The sequence below is a fragment of the Sapajus apella genome, unplaced genomic scaffold, assembly GCF_009761245.1.
Source record: "Sapajus apella isolate SASKATOON/1434 unplaced genomic scaffold, GSC_monkey_1.0 scaffold42, whole genome shotgun sequence".
Lineage (NCBI taxonomy): Eukaryota > Metazoa > Chordata > Mammalia > Primates > Cebidae > Sapajus > Sapajus apella.
The window spans coordinates 14,071,549-14,089,668 of NW_022436982.1; the positions used below are offsets into that span (position 1 = coordinate 14,071,549).

An 18,120-nucleotide genomic window follows, 5' to 3' on the forward strand; every position below is an offset into this window, starting at 1 on the left:
TCTTGCACATACACACACTGTCTCTCTCTTTCTCTGTTTCCCTCTCTTTCTCATGTGTGAATGTATGCATATTTAAAAAAATTTACCAATATAGTATCATGTGGAACTAATTCTTATAAATCGGCCCATTTCATTTTATTGCAAATATCTTTCCCTGTCATTAGTCATGCACCTCTGCTTTTCAAACTTTAATACATGTGCGAATCACTGGGGAACCTGGTGGAAATGCAGACTCTCAGGCCCTCCCCCAGACCTACTACATCAGAAAATGCATCTTAACACGCTCCAGGTAAAGGTGACAATATTGGTTCACATACCACATTTTAGTAGCAAAGGTTGAAGCCTTTTTTGAAGATGGCACAGGGTCCCCAGTATTGATGTAGTTAATTTTAAGTAACTAAGCCCCATATGGTCAAACATTGGAGTTATTTCCAATTTCTCAGCTAGGATGAAACACATTGTTACAAATATTGGCATATATCTATCAATCTTTCCTTAGGAGAAAAAGCCCTGTAGATGGTTTGCTGAATCATACATATTTTGAGGGCAATAATTTATTTTTAAGGATTGCAAGATAGCGATTCGTTCTACTTCATAGCACATAAGACTATAAAATGTATCCATAGTACTTCCGTCATATATCTGCATTTTCCCCTACCTGCAGTGAACCAAGACAGAGCTTTGATATGTTTTATTATTCTGATCAAAGTGCTGTTATCACTTGAAATGGCTTCACCTCTATCTTCAATTCATCTAATTGTATCCACCCTTCAGCACAAGAGTTTTAATATTGCTTCTTCCTGAAAGCCTTCCCTACTAGTCCAACTTACAGTGGGCTCACTTGCTAAATATTTTCACCGTTATTCTTTGGGCCAGTTACCTCAAAACGCACTTTTCTACTTTCTCTTGATACAACTTAAATATATGATTTTGGTCCCTCTCATCTCCTTGACTGGATTATCAGGGACAGAGGGAAGGGATCTTCATTGTGCTTTACCTAAGCCCTCTGCAACCCCTCTCACTCCAAGAAGGTCTGAGTACGATAGAGAAAGCACAGGATTTGGAATCAAAGAACTCGTGTTTGAGGCCCAGCTCTGCCATTAACTGAGGATTCACGGAATAAGTCATGTAACCTCTCTGAGCCCTAGCTTTATCATCTGTAAAATGGAAGCCATATCTGCACTGCTTACTTAACGAATCACCTAACAAGGTTATTGTGAAAATTAAGATTATAATCCATCATATCATTTCCAAAAATCTAAATAATTCATTGAAAGTCTCAATGTGGAGCTTGTCTCTAAATTTGATACAGATATGCAAGTCAGTCTCTCTCTCTCTGTCTCTCTCTCTGTCTCATAGACACACATTTACACACACAAACACAAAAGAATGTATCTCAAGCTCAGGAACTTAACCCAACAGTATCTGGCAGGAACTAAGCAACATTGTTTTGCTTTCATTGTATTACGTTTATTTACTTTCTTTTAAAAATTATTTTACTTTCTTAATTGGCAAATATAAATGTATATATATGTGCACAACATGAGGTTTTACTATATATATACTTCATGGAATGGCTAAATCAATGAATTTATTTATTTTCTATTTATCACAAGCAATATTGGTTTTCTAGGTATGGTAGTGATATGACGTTCACTTTTTAAATAAACGTATTTAAATTTCAAAAGGTCAGTCAATTTAAGGTAAAACACGTGGTAAATAGTAACACATAAATTAAGAAAATATGGCAAAATATCATGCTGATGTTATAAAAATGACTGAAGTTTGGGCAACACCTAACCGTAGGAAGCCACCGCCAACTGTAATGTAAGATGCAGACTTCGGATGTTATTGTAGCTATTATTATGTAAACTACTAGAAGACCAGTTCTGGGAGCTCTAGATTTAATAGATTCTCAATAAAAATACTCAAATGTATGTTAAAATAGAGCAAAAAGTCAAGTGTTCTGTTATGTGACAAGTCACCATTGTTAAATTTTGCAGAACTATCCAAAGTATATCCCGAAGATTGTTGGCTTCTGATGAAGTTAGATACAAATGTAGTGAGGGGCTTTATCAGCATAGCTAAGATGAGTCAACATAGTTCAAACTGGGAGAAAGTGGTGAATAGATTACTTGCATAGACATTACTCTTCATTATCAAAAACAATAAATATTATAGTAGCACCAAGTGTACAGAGGATACTTTGCTGGCAATCGACTAAAGCCTGCATTCATGAGAAGAACAAAAGGTTTAGTGTCCTTTGAATCATCATGATTAGTTCTATTGTATTAGAACTCAAAGCAAGTTCACAGAGTTTTCCATTTAAGTCTGAAATCTCTCAAAAAAAAGGAGTAAATTTTATTAATTCTGTCTTTATATGAAGAAATGAAATCAGTCAGAGAGAGATTAAGTGATTAGTCTAAGATCATGTGGTTATTTATAACCAGAATGAAAAACAAGAGATTCTGACTTTATGTACCTTGTAATTTTGTTATTGTTTTCCATCCAGGGTAGACCTCTGCTAGTCTGGGAGTATTAGATGATTTGACTCAAATGTTCTAGATTCGGATTGTGCCAAAGTGGGATTAAATTAGATGGATTAAAGTAAATTGCAGGATTAATTAAATTAAGTGGGATTAAGATGATGCCAGATATGATTGATTTCAGGATAGTGCAGAGGAATTTTCACCACCACATTCTCCTGTCTTGGTTCTGATTGTAAAGAGAAGAGGAATTCAAGAAGGCTCCTTCAAAGAATAAGGGGCCGCAGCTTGGCCTGCTTGTACCAGAAGCTTGGTCAGCATCCTTCAAAGCAGTGCTGTGCTATCTTCAGACCTGCGTCTTTATTTTAGCCCAGTAAGATCTGTTTCAAACGTATGCCCTCCAGAACTGTTAAATAATAAATTCATGTTTCTTTAGGTCTCTTTAGTTTTTAGTAATTTTCCACAGCAGCTATAGGAAACTAATACAACACAGCTCAGAGTTCTTCCACCCAAAGGGCAAGGGAGCTGGAATGTTTATGTGTCAGCTCCTACCAGTCATTGGCTGAGTGCTGTTTGGCATGGTCGTGTGAATTCCTTAGCACTCACTAAAGGTGGGTAGACGCTGGCCATTAGAAATCAACCAGAACACATGAAAGTGCTAAGACTCTGGAAAAATGGACTGGGCACTAGCAGATTCTGCTACAATATGTCTTTTATCTGCCTCTTCCTTTTTAATCTGTCTTCACAATCATGGTACATGTAGATCATCCCCTTCCATCACTCCACCAGCACCCTCCCTAAACAGAGAGGGCCTTCAGTGGGTTGTTCTCTTTCTCAAAAATCTTCAGCTTTCCCATAAGAAATATTCTTAAGTAAGGTGGACCACACTTCAAATAATAAGTTAGGACTCAGTCCTCTGATACTTTAATCTTAGCCCTTGCATTTTTAAGTTTGGGTGTACAGAAGGAACACTGAGTATGCTTGGGTATCTATTTGTGTACAAAGTTCCAGGCTTGGCATACAAACCTTTGGAGTCTTGAAATGTTGATCCCTTAGGTCTGCATTCCTTAGAATAGCAGTAACACCATGAGGAAGTGAGAAAATTGATTTGAAAATGGAGAAGGTTAATTAAAGGAAGCAAAACTTCAAGACATGTGGTTGTCAATTGACACTAGAGAAGCCAAGCCTGAGAAATTCTGAGTTCTGCACATTTACAGAAAGTCACAGGTATATTTAGATAAATCCAGAATCTAAGGAGATCTAATTGCTGAAATAACTTCAGCCTACCAAAGCAAGGACGTTCTCACCCTTCCTACTCTGCCTGCCCTAATGGAAAGTGCTTACGGTTTCAGAGCTTTCTGGGGAAGACTTCAAGCTCAAATGACCCCATAAAATTTGTCCACAGTCCTCACATTGATTTTTGCAAGTTCTGCTTACTTTGTGTTTGCTATTGGTCCAAACCATAAAAGGGTGGAGAAAGGAAAAAGAGTGCATACATTTTTAACATATCAAAAAATCAAAGTAAATAATATGCTTTAAAATTAGAATAGAAAGTGCTGATGCCGGAGCATTTTTTTTTTTAATTCTTGTTTCAGAATAAAGGGTGGAGTGGGGAAAGACAGGGCCTAAGAAAGGAAGAAAGCTAACATTGACTGAGTCCCGCATACGGTGTTGAGTTCACATCGACCTTCTGAAGAAGGCAGTAATACCCTACCTGACAAATTAGGAGGCTCTGTTCAAAGAGGTTCTGTCATTTTAGTGATGTCATAAAACCAAGAAGTTGGTCATTTGGGATTTGAGTGTGTACTCTGTCTTATCTATGTCTCAGGTGAGACATAACTTGCATTTATATAGTACTTTTCAAAGCATTTTTCTTACTCTGTCTTTAAACTTCATCTGTGAGGCAGACATAAATTGCCACATTTCACAAATACAAAGGCTCAGACCTGTTTTGCCCAAAAAGACCCAGCCAGGAAGCAGTGAAACAAGTCTGGGTCATGGAGCTCAGGTCTCAGGACCTCTCCTGGGCATCTGTGTGTCCTAACCAGAAGGGGCTGAGTCATTGGTGTCCTGAAACCAGTCAGGAGCAGACAGTAATTTCAGAGAATCATCTAGTCTGACCAAAAAATTAGCTAAGATTTACTGTTATTTTTTCTAAGTTATGAAATGAATGGAATCTCCTTGCAGAAAATTTGGAAAATATACAAAGGAGAAAAATAAAACTCATCTATAATACCACCACCCAAAAATAATCACAAGTATTTATTTGATACATTTCTTCCCAGTGCTTGTGGTACAGATATGCATGCATACTGTATTTTTAGAAAATGCATGCCATATATAGTTTAATATGCTGGTTTTCTAATTAACATTAGATGATGAATATTTTCCCAGGTCATTAAGTAACCTTAAGAAACTGCCCCATGTATCATAATATTGCATGAATGTAACCTTAATTTAATGAAACATTATTCACTTACTGTTGAACATAATTGTTCCTGGTTATAAGCTTACACGTAATGCTGCAACTTTGGCATCTAAACACAAAATTTTTATTTCTAACAGCAGTGGATGATAGGACCAATTTCTCCATTTTGAGTGTTTTTAAGATATTTGCAAGATGGATAGGTAGAAACAAATTCTTCTTTGAATTTGCATTTTACAGATTACAGCCAAGCTGAATTTGATTCCCCATGTTTACTTTGCCAGGTGTTCTGGTCCCCATGCAGTCCCACATTTGTTAATATGCTAACACAGTACTCAGAGACCCAGCAGTAGGTACCAAGATGATCAGGTGTTACAATAATTCCCAGAACCCCTGAGTCTGGGAGCTGCCAGCACTAGAGCATAAGCCTCTGGGCAGGAACTCCATCTTATTTATCTTTGTAGTCCCCGTTCCTGGTTCTAAGCTAGACACCTGTCAAGTTCTCAATATATTTGTAGAAAATATTACAATAGGCCATATATTCTGATTTTGGCCTTTCAACTTGCTCTGTGACTTTTGACAAGTTCGGTCACCTCTCTGTGCCTCCTTGTCTTCCACTGTAAATGAATGGACATGTGATGTGCCATACTTTGTGAGCAGAGTGCCAGAGCAGTGGTACAATTTTAATATAAAAGGCCTCTATGGGTGGGTCTGGGTCACCTAGGTAAGATTCCTTTCCTTCTCCAACACAGAGAGTGAATTCTATGTGTATTTGAGATTCCGGTTTGTGGTCCCTTCCCACCTTTCATATTGAGGTACTATAGCTGAAGCAAATTTCTTTTGTTCCTCTTTAGGAGTAAACAAAAATGAATGGCTAAAGTCATTAATGATGAAAGGATGAGTAAATATTAGAGCTGAAGGAGATTTTACAAATCTAACTTTAGAGGTCTTCTTGGTTACCATTTTATTTTTGTAGGCACAGCTGTACAGATTAAATGTGCCCTACCCAAAATGCTTGGAACCAGAAGTGTTTTGGATTTCAGATTTTTTTAGATTTTGAAATATTTGCATTTATATAATAATATATCTCGGGGATTGTGCCCCAAGCTAAAAATCAAGTTTATTTATGTTTCATATACACATAGCCTGAAGGTAATTTTATATAATATTTTTGTTAATTTTTTGCATAAAACAAAGTTTTGGGAGCAATTTCACTGAGAACTGTCACATGAGATCAGGTGTGGAATTTTTTGCATATGACACCATGTCCATGCTGAAAAAGTTTGGGTTTTCTCAGATTTTCGATTTTCAGGTTAGGGATGTTCAAACTGTATTAGCATCTTCACCTTAGAACCACTTGCTAGAATAAACTCATATCATTTAAACACAAATTTCAATAACTAGCCATGGAAATTTTATTTGATAAAATGTGATAAAATTGTTTCCATATTAAAACATTTTTGTTCATTTGTGTTTTCTTTTGTTATTGGCCATGATCTTAATATATATTTACATATATTAGAAGTATAGAGTTTTCACTTTTAGAGGGAACACACCTTGTAGGAAGGAAGGATTAGATTAGAAATTGTTTTTTCAGGTGAACTTTGCCACCATATCAAAAAATGTAAAGTAAAATTTCAGTTTCTAAAACTAATTTGAATGAGTACTTAATGATGTCAATGAAAAATGGAAAGTATAAATTGTGTCATCTTTGAGGATCTTTTTCTTTAAAAGATGAACATGATTATTTTAACCTGCTAAATGTGTATTTTTTAATGTTTCACTACTGGGTATAATAATACAATATTTCTAAAATGACAAAATGATAATTTTAGTTAAGCCAGTGTAAGGAAATTAAAATATTTACTTATAGAACTCACTCAGAACTTTTCGTGTATCACTTACTTACACAATTAAAAAGGACAGATACTTTTTGTGCTTTTCCCAATTCCTAAATGAGTTCTCTGGTTAGAACAAATTCAGGCCAAAGAAAAAGATGTTTTCTCTTCAACTTTGAAGTTCTGGGGTACATGTGCAGGATGTGCAGGTTTGTTATATAGGCAAACATGTGCCATGGTGGTTTGCTGCACAGATCAACCTATCACCCAGGTATTAAGGCCAGCATCTGTTAGCTGTTCTTCCTGATGCTCTCCCTCCCCCACACCCCTGCGAAGCCCCAGTGTGTGTTGCTTCCCACCATGTGTCCATGTGTTCTTAGAAAAAGATATTTTTAAAATAATTTCAGAAGTTGTTATTTCAATTTTAAAAGCCACTGATAAAATCACTTGTGTAGGTACTTAATATATTGATAAGACCTTAAAACATTGACTAACATGTTGCTTTTTAAATTTCCTAGATTATTGTGGATCATAACTGCTAAATATTTCAAATATAATCAATTATACTTTTTAGCAATTAAAAATTTACCCCAATGCTTAGTATTAAGAACACTTAGAAAAAGTAGCTCGAATTGGCATATGATGTATTGGGATATCTTACAAAATTTTCAAACCAGGTACATGACACAGTTACCTTATATACCTGGCTATTAAAAAAGGAAAACTCAATTCTAAAATAATGCCACTAAGGTTAAATGTAAATTATATATTTGAGATTAAATGACAAGAAAGCCTATACATTTTAATTTTATATTTTAAAGCATGTAATAAGCTTTACTACAGTTTAGATTCTCTAAAAACTACTGTGTTTGTGGAATTAAATTCCTACTTCATGAATGAGACATTGCTTTTTACTGGATGCGATATTTTCTTTTATCTTTCTGACGACATTAAAAATGGGTTTATTTAATATAATTTAAAACATACAAAAGATAGAAAAGAATAATATAGCAAACACCAGTAGACCCACAATGCAGCCTAGGGAATAAAATATCACATACTCTAAGGTGTCTGTATACCCATCGCAGTTACTTTCCTTCCTGCCCGCCTCCCAGAGGAGACCTCCATCTTGAATCTGCCACCAGACTCAATAGCTAAAATGTAGTGCCTTACAGAATTGGTAGACAAGTATAAATCCTTACAGCAGTGGTCCCCAACCTTTTTGGCACCAGGAACTGGTTTCAAATTGTAGAAGACAATTTTTCCACAAACAGAGATTGGCGTTCAGGGGTATAGGGAGGATGGTTTTGATGGGGAGGTCTGTTCCACCCCAGGTCATCAGGCATTAGGTTCTCATAAGGAACACACAACCTAGATATCTCACATACACAGTTCACAATAGAGTTCCTGCTCCTGTGAGAATCTAATGCCACCACTGTTCTGATAGGAGGCAAAACACCAGGCAGTAATGTTTACTCACCAGTTGCCCACCTCCTGCTGTGCAGCCTGGTTTCTAACAGGCCACAGACTGGTACTGGTCCACAGCCCAGGGGTTGGGGACCCCTGCCTTAAAGGAGATATAGTAAAGTTGTTGCATGTATTTATTCAAAGATTATTAACTTTGTATATTGTCTTAATAAATGTGGTGTCCTATACTTTGCTTTTCTTAAGTCAACATTATATTTATGAAATATGTCTGTATTGAAATACTTAGCTCCAAGTCATTCATTTTAAGTGATTTTTGTCATTCAACTCAACTATATGAATAGTCTATTATTAATCTATGCATTCTCTTTTTGGTGAATGATTAGATTTTTTTCTAGTTTTTGTTTTTTTGTTTCTTGCTACTACTAACAAGGAATGCTGCTGTGAATAATCTGTGCGTGTCTCCTAGTGACATGTGCAAGACTTTCTCTGAGATAGATCCCCTACAAGCAGAATTGCTGGGTTTCAGGTGGATTTAACTTGATGTTTGCTACATATTGCCAAATTGCGTTTCAGACTGGGTTGTATCAATTAGTTTTTCTTTTTTAATTTTTTAATGGTTTCTGTTTCTCCAATTCTTTTTTTTTCTTAAGTTGTTTGGTTGGTGTTTGTGTGTTTTCATCTCTGACTTTCTTTGTGAGGGCTTTCCTCAAGTGTCTGGTGAAAGGCAAGCCAATCGTATTTAAGGGTAAAGCCCAAAAGAACCTTTGGAAGTCCTGTGTGAGTGATGGGGACATGGGACAGGTATGAACTGTGGGCTTCAGTCTAATACAGGGTTTCTTAAGTGGCACTGCTGACATTTGGGACTGGATAATTCATTGTTGTGAGGGCTGTTTCGTTGTTCTGTGCATTGCAGGATGTTTAACAGCTTCCTTAGCCTCTACCCGCTAGATGCCAGTATCACCCTGCCCCTCCAGTCATGGAAATCAAAAATGTCTCTAAATATCCATCCCCTAGGGAAGCCCACCCCCACCCCGTTCCAGTTAGAACCGCTGCTCTAAGATAAATACATGTCTGGCCGACTTTTTGGTTTGCCTCAAATTTAAATCTCCAGTGGCCTTTTCTCTGAGGTCATTTACTTCCTCCAGGCAGGCTTCCCAGCCCCCATCCTTGCTGGAGGAAAAAGGAAAAACAGGGAAATAAACTTGATGGCAGGCCTAGTACAGGCTTTTGCTCAGTTCCTCCATTTTCGCTCTGTATGCCCTGGTTGCCCTTGGCTGCGTTTGGTATCCATGAGTCCAAGCCTCCTAGTTTAAATTCCACAGATGCTCAGCCTCCTGTTTCTGTAGGGTGGTCTCACTTGCCTGAATGTGGTGGGAAATAAGGATTTATACGTTTATTACCTCTGTAACTAATATTGCCATGATTATCCTTTTATCTTTGTGCATATCTGAACTCTTTATGATAAATTTCTAAAAGTGATATTTTAAAATATGCACAGTTCAACATGCATTTCTCAGTATATGAATTTTAACCCTTGATGCATACTGAGTATTCATCTAATCACAGTCCTTTTTTCTTTTGGGCATCATTCACATTTAGAAAGTCTTTCACCTGCTAGTTTCCCTGTAGCCTTTTCTTTATCAGAGAATAAAAGTAAAATAAATTATAAGTCCCCAATGGAATATGAGAAAAAAATATTTTTTTCCTCTCCTCTGATTAACAAATTGTTTAGAAAAGATGTTAGAGAGAAAATCTTCCACTGGTGAGAGAACAAATACTTATATAAATGTAACCTGTAAAAACCTTGATTTAGCACCTTCCTTGTATAAAATATCTCTTAATGAAACATTTAAACTGAGTGAGAAGTGATTGAGTCAACTGCTAAGATAATATTCTATATGCCTTTACCCTATCCATTGAGATTTCATTATTTATTATTTTCCTGTGCAAATAGGTAATCATTTTCCTAATCTTTTAAAAACATGTTAATTTAGAATGAACAATGTAAGATTTGGGATTTTAGTTTCAGAGAATCCTAGTTAACCATGTTTTAATTGGCAGTTATTTTAGTTGAACCAATTAATTTTGTCTTAGTGGTGAGAATTTGAAAATTCTAATTTGAAGAGGATTTAACATACATTTTCATCTTCTAAGAAAGTTTCTATTGACCATTTTTCCTCCCCAACCTATTTTTTAGATACTTATCTTGTGTGTGGGAAACAACCAAAAACTTAATTTAGTGGCTGGGCATGGTGGCTCATGCCTATAATCCCAGCACTTTGGGAGGCTGAGGCGGGTGGATCACGAGATCAGGAGTTCGAGACCAGCCTGGCCAAGGTGGTAAAGCCCCGTCTCTACTAAAAATACTAGGTATGGTGATGGGTGCCTGTAATCCCAGCTACTTGGGAGGCTGAGGCAGGAGAATCACTTGAACCCAGGACGGGGAGATTGCAGTGAGTCAAGAGCGCACCATTGCACTCCATCCTGGTCAACAAGAGGAAAACTCTATCTCAGAAAAAAAAAATTAATTTAATTAATTCTAGCTAATGAACAAAGACAGGTAGAAAGAAAGAAAAAGTAAGAAAGAAAGAAGTTTTTTGGTTTTTGTTTGTTTGTTTGTTTTTTTAAGAGTGCCTTGGAAATCACCCTTATAAAAATCAAACTCAACTTTTCCCAACACTGTCTTCTGTATGTGAGAAGCATCTTAAAAACAAAACTGACATTTTAGGAGGGACCAGGGGGATGACTTTAGCGCTTATCAGTCTTGCTGATGTCCTGTTCTTATTTTTGTCCTCTAAATGTATTTGATTTGAGAAAACATCATTTTTAAGTCTCTCTATACTGAAGCTATATAAAGAGTAAGAGTTTAGGTATATAAAGGCAATGCTTTCATCTAGTGATTTCTTGTCCTTGGTTTTAGACAGGGCCATCAACAACTGAGAAATCATTACTTCCTGTGATAAAATTAAAATAAAAAATTAATAAACAACAATCATGGTGCACCTACCATGGACCAAATCCTTTGCCAACAGGGTGCATTCATACATGGACTGATGAATAAATAGAGACCTGGTTGCAAAGGTAGACAAACCAACACTTTCATGGCTATTTCCTCATTCTATGCTCACAAGTGCCCTATCAGTCAATGATGTCCCCATTTTATAGACGGAAACATAACCTGTTAGAAGTTATATGGTTAAGTGACTTGCCAGAGGTCAAATGGCTAGCAAGTATGTCTTTTATGGATCTGAATCTGATGGATAAAGTTTGAAAAATGAGAGAATTTGCTAATTGTAAACTCTGGTCATTAATCAACATTCATTCATCTAACAAATTTTTATCAAGCACCTTCTGTGTGCTGGGCATTTTGCTAGGTGCTGGAAGACTACATGAATAATATAAAGTCCCTACCCTCATAGAGCTTACATTCTAGTGGAGGAAAGAGACAATAAACATAGCAAATAAGGAAGTGATGCATAGTAACAAGTGCTTGAAAGAACAATAAAGCAGGCTGAGTGGATAAAGAGTGATTATTAGAAGGATGAGAAACTATTACTCCACCTGAAGTCACAAAATAGATAAAGCATCTTTTCCTTGCAGTTCAAAGAGAAAGCCATGTTTTATGTTTTACTGCTGGCGTATTTTATCCACAGTGAAGCTAAAACATGAAATTTAAAGAATTTTTTAAAAACTTTAATAAGGTAGCTTCAATTTTGTCTTATGGTATTATAGTCCATCTTCAAACAATATCTAAATTACAGTCTAATATTTTCTAGCATGAATCAAAAGAAAATCTAGTGAGGCCATTATTAGTGTCTGTAAAATTCAAATGGAAAAAAAACATGTAGAAATCTGTCTTTGAAAGTCTATTCCCAGAGTTCAAGTGGCAACTGTTTTGTGACTTGACAAGATAGTTCATGGCTTTTAAAGAGAGATGCCTCGTTCTGCTTAATGTGGTTTCCTGCTAAGCCCTGAGAGAATTTTTTAAATTATACTTCTAGTTATGCATACATAATTGCCATTCATCTATGACATAAGTATAGCATTTGGTATCTACTGCTTTTACAGACGGGTTAATGCAGTGAACTCCTTGGTTATTCTTCACCCCTTTCTGAAGACAGGAGGTAACAATAATGTACTTACCTCTTGCTAAAAGGTCCATATTTGACTGTTTACTCCTTTTTATAATTCCAGTGTTTGTTTGCAAACAATCTTCCTTTGTAGTGTAAAGACAAGACATTGGAGTGGCCTAAGCAGAGGGGTGGGGTAGAGCTTTCAGGAAAGCAGTGATGAAACTGATACCCCTGGACAATATCAGCATCTCAAGGGGAGAAACTTTTATCCTCACCCTCGTCCTTGACTTGAAGTCCAGTCCTTTTTCTATATACTAGCGTTGCCCAATGAGTGAAATCCAGTATTGTGGCATTTAAAAAGATTTTAGGTGGTACAACAAACATTTTTAATGATATACGCTTATTTTAACATACACTAGGAAAGTATATAACTGGTTATATACTTTTAACCAGAGAAATAAGCCCATTTCTCAAAAGGTGTTGCTTAAAAGCAACAAGAAAGTGTTTAGGTGAAAGAAAAGCGAGTTCACTTAAAGTAGTAGGTTAATAAGAGCAGAGATAGAACCCAGCTATGACAGAACTGTGATGGTAGTGCATGGATGACTGAGGGTGAATGAACACAACCCTCACTGTGGTCTTCAGTCACCTTGAGCCCTGCTTTTCCAAAGACTGATTCCCTGTGCTCCCTGCTCTTCCAAAGACTGGTTCCCTTTGGTCCTTTTCTTCATTTTCTGATACCCTCTTCTGCTGCTCAGGGGAGATTTCACAGCCTGGCCCTGTCCTGTGGGAGCCCCACTAGAGTGATTCTCAGGGGGCTGGCATATGGCTACACTGAGCATTGCTCAATCCTTGGAGACCCCTGTCTATTGAACTTCCTTTTTTGGTTGGATAGATAAAGGCCCTCCCAAAGTTTCCCTTCCATGCAGATGCATCCTACATTTGTGAGGGCTCCTCTCATCCTTTCTTGGTTATACCTTCAAAGAAGAATGTTTTAGTGTTGCCAGTGGACTAAAGTTGAACGGAATATCTTGTGCTGGACTTCTGGGGTCTAAAATTATCTTGGGCAGCTTCAAAGGTTTTCATTATTTAAACTGTCACATGACACTATTGCTTGAATGGGACACTATTTCTTTTGCCAGGACACATTCACACACACACACACACAAACACACACACACACACACACACTCTCACACTCTACACCACCCTTAGTGGTGGCTGTACTACTCCAGCTGATCCGCTTTTCCATTCCATCAAGATCCACTGTGTACTGTGCATATTCATCATTTAGCATCAGGTGTAATCTAGTGATTCATAGAGGAAAAGGATTTGGAACCAGACTAAATATATAAAAGTCTACAGAATCACTTGCATTTGTTTATGCAAAAAAAGGGGGGGGCGGGGAAGCCACAGTAGTTTATGAAACTGAATTGTCCAGTAGCTTCAGAATGGTTAGATCCAAGGAGGCCTCAAGCAGTTTCATTTAGCCTTTGCCTCTTTCTGTGTATCTCTTGCATTCAACTTGGCTTTTCTGTCACTTGGATTTATTCTCAGGCAGGCTCTTTGTACAGTAAACAAGAAAACCACCAGTAGCTCTTAGCTTACATTTCATCAGCTTAACATCCCCAGAGAAAGACAACTCCTGTTTTCCAGTGCTTCTTCAATCTCAGCATTTGACCAGTTTGAGTCAAGTGCCCAGCCTCTTACCAGTCCCTGCAAGCCCTACAGCCCGGAGGTGAGGCATACTTACTGAATGGGCCTGAGTCATTCATCCTCATGAAGCTGAGGGGCTGAGGGTGGGATCTATCCGCTACTAAATCAAGTGGACTCACAGTACGAGAAAGGATATATTAGTCAGAGTTCTCCAGATAAATAGAACCAATAGAAGAAGTCTGTGTGTGTGTGTATGTGTGTGCCTGTGTGTGTGTGTGTGTGTGTGTGTGTGTGTGTGTGTGTGTGTGTGTGTAAAGCTACACAGAGAGAGAGATGTACTATAAGGTATTAGGTTATTGATAACACAATTATGGAGTCTGAGAAATCCCCTGATCTGGCATCTACAAGCTGTAGACCCAGAAAAGCTGGTGTCTTTCTGGAAATTCCAAAGTCCTAAGAATTGGAGCACTGAGGGCAGTAAATCAAGGTCCCAGCTCTGTTCTCTGCCTTCTTATTCTGTTCAGGTCCTCAGTGGCTTGGATGACACATACCCACATTGGAGAGAGCTATCTGCTTTACTCAACCATCCAATTCATATGCTAATCTCTTACAGAAACACCCTCACAGACACACCCAGAAGTAATGTTTGACCAGCTGTCTGGGCATCCCTTGCCCCAGTCAAGTTGGTATATAAAATTAACCCAAACAGAGGGAGCCTCTAAGATACTTGAGATGTTATTTTAAAAAGAGGAGGGGTAGATGCTGGGCAGAAGAAAATAGTAGATCCAGGTGAGGGCCTTACACATTGGACGTGGTCAGAAGTGGAAGCCATTGTTTATGATGAAGATCAAATTAGGTGTGCCACACTGACAATGGGTCTGTGGCATTTATTCCCTGCAAACTGTAAGAAACATGATGTCATATATCACACTCCCCTACTCTGTAGAAAAATGAATATTCTGAGCATTAGTCAGACATGTTGAAAGAAGTGCCCAGTAATTCCTTAATATACAAAATGCTTTCAGCAGCTCCCCTTACTAATAAGAATATCAAATCAGAGGAGCTGTATCAATCTTATTGAACCTACATTGAGTAAACGAAGAATATGACCTTTTGAGAAAAGCTCAAAACAACAGAATTGTAGAATAAGTGGCTGATTTATTTGCTCTTTTTCTCCTCTTTCAAGAGTCCTAATGTAAGTTATACACTTCTTCGTGGAGAAGGGCACTGGCTGAGGAGCCAGGAAAGCTATGCCATTTGCAACTTACACCATTTAATTTGCTTCACTCAGTCTCAGTTACCTCCTCTGTAAAATGGCAATGATGATATTTGTCATACTGAAAATGTGATAAAATAATAAAACAACTAGGAAAATAGCTGGAATGAAAGCAATACTTAATAGGCTAGTTTTTCTCTCAGTAAAGGGACTTTCAAGATAAATTTAGAGTTTTGATAAATATATATTAATTTGTTTTATAGAATTTAAAGTTTCACGTTTCGGTAAAATTTGGACTGAAGTAATATATATTATGTACTCAGTGGTGGCAAAAACAATTTGAGCTTAACACCATGAGACTGTATTTATTCAAGTAACAGATTAAAAGAATTTAAATTCTGGCATCTCTGAGCATGACATCCAGGGACATGCAAAATAAGAGGCAGTCCTCCAGCTTAGGGAAAGACACGTATGTTGGGGCCAGATAAGAAACTCATATCAGTAAAATGACTTTTTAAATTTCTGAAAATGCACTCCTAGTGCATTTCCTAAATGAAAGCCATCCACCAGGAACACATTCTGCTTTGTGTCCTTAAAATGAAGATAAAAACAAACTCATTCTAAGGAAATTTTCTTTCTAATCAGCTTAACTGGATGCAGCTTTTTTCTTTTCTTTTTCTTCATTTGTTTATTTGTTTTTCTTATATGCAACTCTTTTTTTAAAAAAGTAAACTTTCCTACAGCTTTTCCATAGACCTCAGTGACTACTTGGACTTGCTTTTAGGTTTTGTGTTCAAATGAAGATTAACAAATAGGTAGTAAGCCTACCAGATGATACCCAGCATCCTATCCGCAACATTTTCATGTTTTCTCATTTTACTTTGCCACAATACCATGAGGGAGGTGTTATTGTTTCATTTTGCAATCAAAGAAACTGAGGCTCCAGAGAAGTTACATGACGTGCCTAAAGCCACATAGTCAGTAATTCATAAAGCCAAGATTATCAAGCCCTGGTTTCTAAAGCCAGGGTTCTTTTCACAGGGTATTAGTAACATATTCTAAACTAAATTATTTTGTTTTGCCTATTTAATCGTACCTTACTTCATCAAGATTTCTACAGGCTGAGCAAATTTATCTGCAGGTTATTTTTAGAAATCATTTCACCCATCACTGAGAGCAGCCTTCACAGAGCTTTTGAAGGCATATAAAAATATTGCCTGGCAGTTTAATGAAATCGTAAAAGAAGAGAGATAAATTATTTGGAAACTACAGAGTGTTAATGCATAAACGGTAGAAGACACACATGGGGCAAAGGGATGCCTCCCCACTATACTGCCTTGCCTGAATTAACATTTAAGTTACAAAAGCACTTTTGTGATTGCCTGGATTCTGAGGGGTCACAGCACCTGACTGGAGCATTTATCACTCAAATTACAGGGCCCAAAACCAATCCTAATGACTCGGGGTGCTAAGCAAGATAGCTGAAAATAGTAACTGGTAGGAATGTGAGTTGGACTCAAGGAAAGCAAAGGTCAGAGCCAGAGTGTAAGTACCAAGGTCAAGTGTAAAATGCCAAACAGGAAAGCATTCCTATGATCTCAAACTTGGAAACTCAGGAAGAAGTTGAGAAACTTGGCATGGAACACATTGGTACAATTGTTTCAGAATGAAGAATGTGAACAGTGTGAAGAGGTCAGGAAGCATTTTCTGTCACAGCTAGGGCCTGATATGTGGGACCACCCAAATGGGCTAAGGGAATTTATTCATTTGTTTGCTCCCTAATTGATTCCACCTTCGGGTCTATCCCATGAAGTTCTACAGGGTTTTATAATGGCTCATTAAGTAACTTGAGGACTATGCACACAGGGGTGAGTAACGTGCCATTTTATATATGGCATACCCAAAACACACTGAACTTGTTCTGTCTTGTTTTGTTTTTTTAATTTGTATTTTAGGTTTGGGGTACATGTGCAGATTTGTTAGATACATAAATTACATGTCACAGGGGTTTGGTGTACAGATTATGTTGTCACCCTGGTAATAAGCAAAGTACCCAATAGGTAGTTTTTTGATCCTCACCTCCTCACCCTCCTCTCAGTCTCCACACTCAAGGACGCACTGATATCTATTGTTCCCATCTTTGTGTCCATGTGTACTCAATATTTAGCTTGCACTTATAAGTGAGAACATGCAGTATTTTGGTTTTCCGTTCCTGTGTTCACATAGGATTGTGGTCTCCAGCTTCATCTAACTTGCTGCAAAGGACATGATCTCCTTCTTTTTATGGCTGCATAGTATTCCATGGTGCATATGTATCACATATTCTTTAGCCAGTCTCCTTTTGAAGGGTGTTTAGGTTTATTCCATGTCTTTGCTGTTGTGAATAATGTTGCAATGAACATACACATGTGTATTAGTTCATTCTCATGCTGCTAATAAAAATATACCCGAGGCTGGGTAATTTATAAAGAAAAGAGGTTTATTGACTCACAGTTCAGCATGGCTGGAGAGGCCTCAGGAAACTTATAATCATGGTGGAAGGGGAAACAAACATGTCCTTCCTCACATGGCAGCAGGAAGGAGAAGTGCTGAGCAAAGGGGGAAAAGCCCCTTATAAAACCATTAGATCTTGAAAGAGCTCACTTACTGTCATAAGAACAGCGTAAGGATAACTGCCCCCAATGATTAAATTACCCCACGTGGGCTTCCTCAACATGTAGGGATTATGGAAACTACAATTCAAGATGAGATTTGGGTGGGGACACAGGCAAACCATGTCAATGTGCATGTGTCTTTGTGGTAGAATGATATATATTCCTTTGGGTATATAGCTAATAATGGGATTGCTGGGTCAAATGTTACTTTCATCATTAGTTCTTTCAGAAATCACTTCACTGATTGCCGCAACGGCTGAACTAATTTACATTTCCACCTACAGTGTCTAATCATTCGCTTCTCTTTGCAACCTTACCAGCATCTTACTTTTTGACTTTTCATATTG

General features: G+C 37.5%; 1 protein-coding gene and 1 pseudogene across 3 annotated transcripts in view; one reads left to right on the plus strand and one right to left on the minus strand.

The window, feature by feature from the left end:
- The window catches only part of SLC24A2 (solute carrier family 24 member 2), a 271,295-nt gene that overhangs the window by 74,793 nt on the left and 178,382 nt on the right, over nt 1-18,120 (plus strand). The window lies entirely within an intron of this gene.
- LOC116566103 overlaps nt 1-18,120 on the minus strand; it is a 49,523-nt pseudogene that overhangs the window by 9,402 nt on the left and 22,001 nt on the right.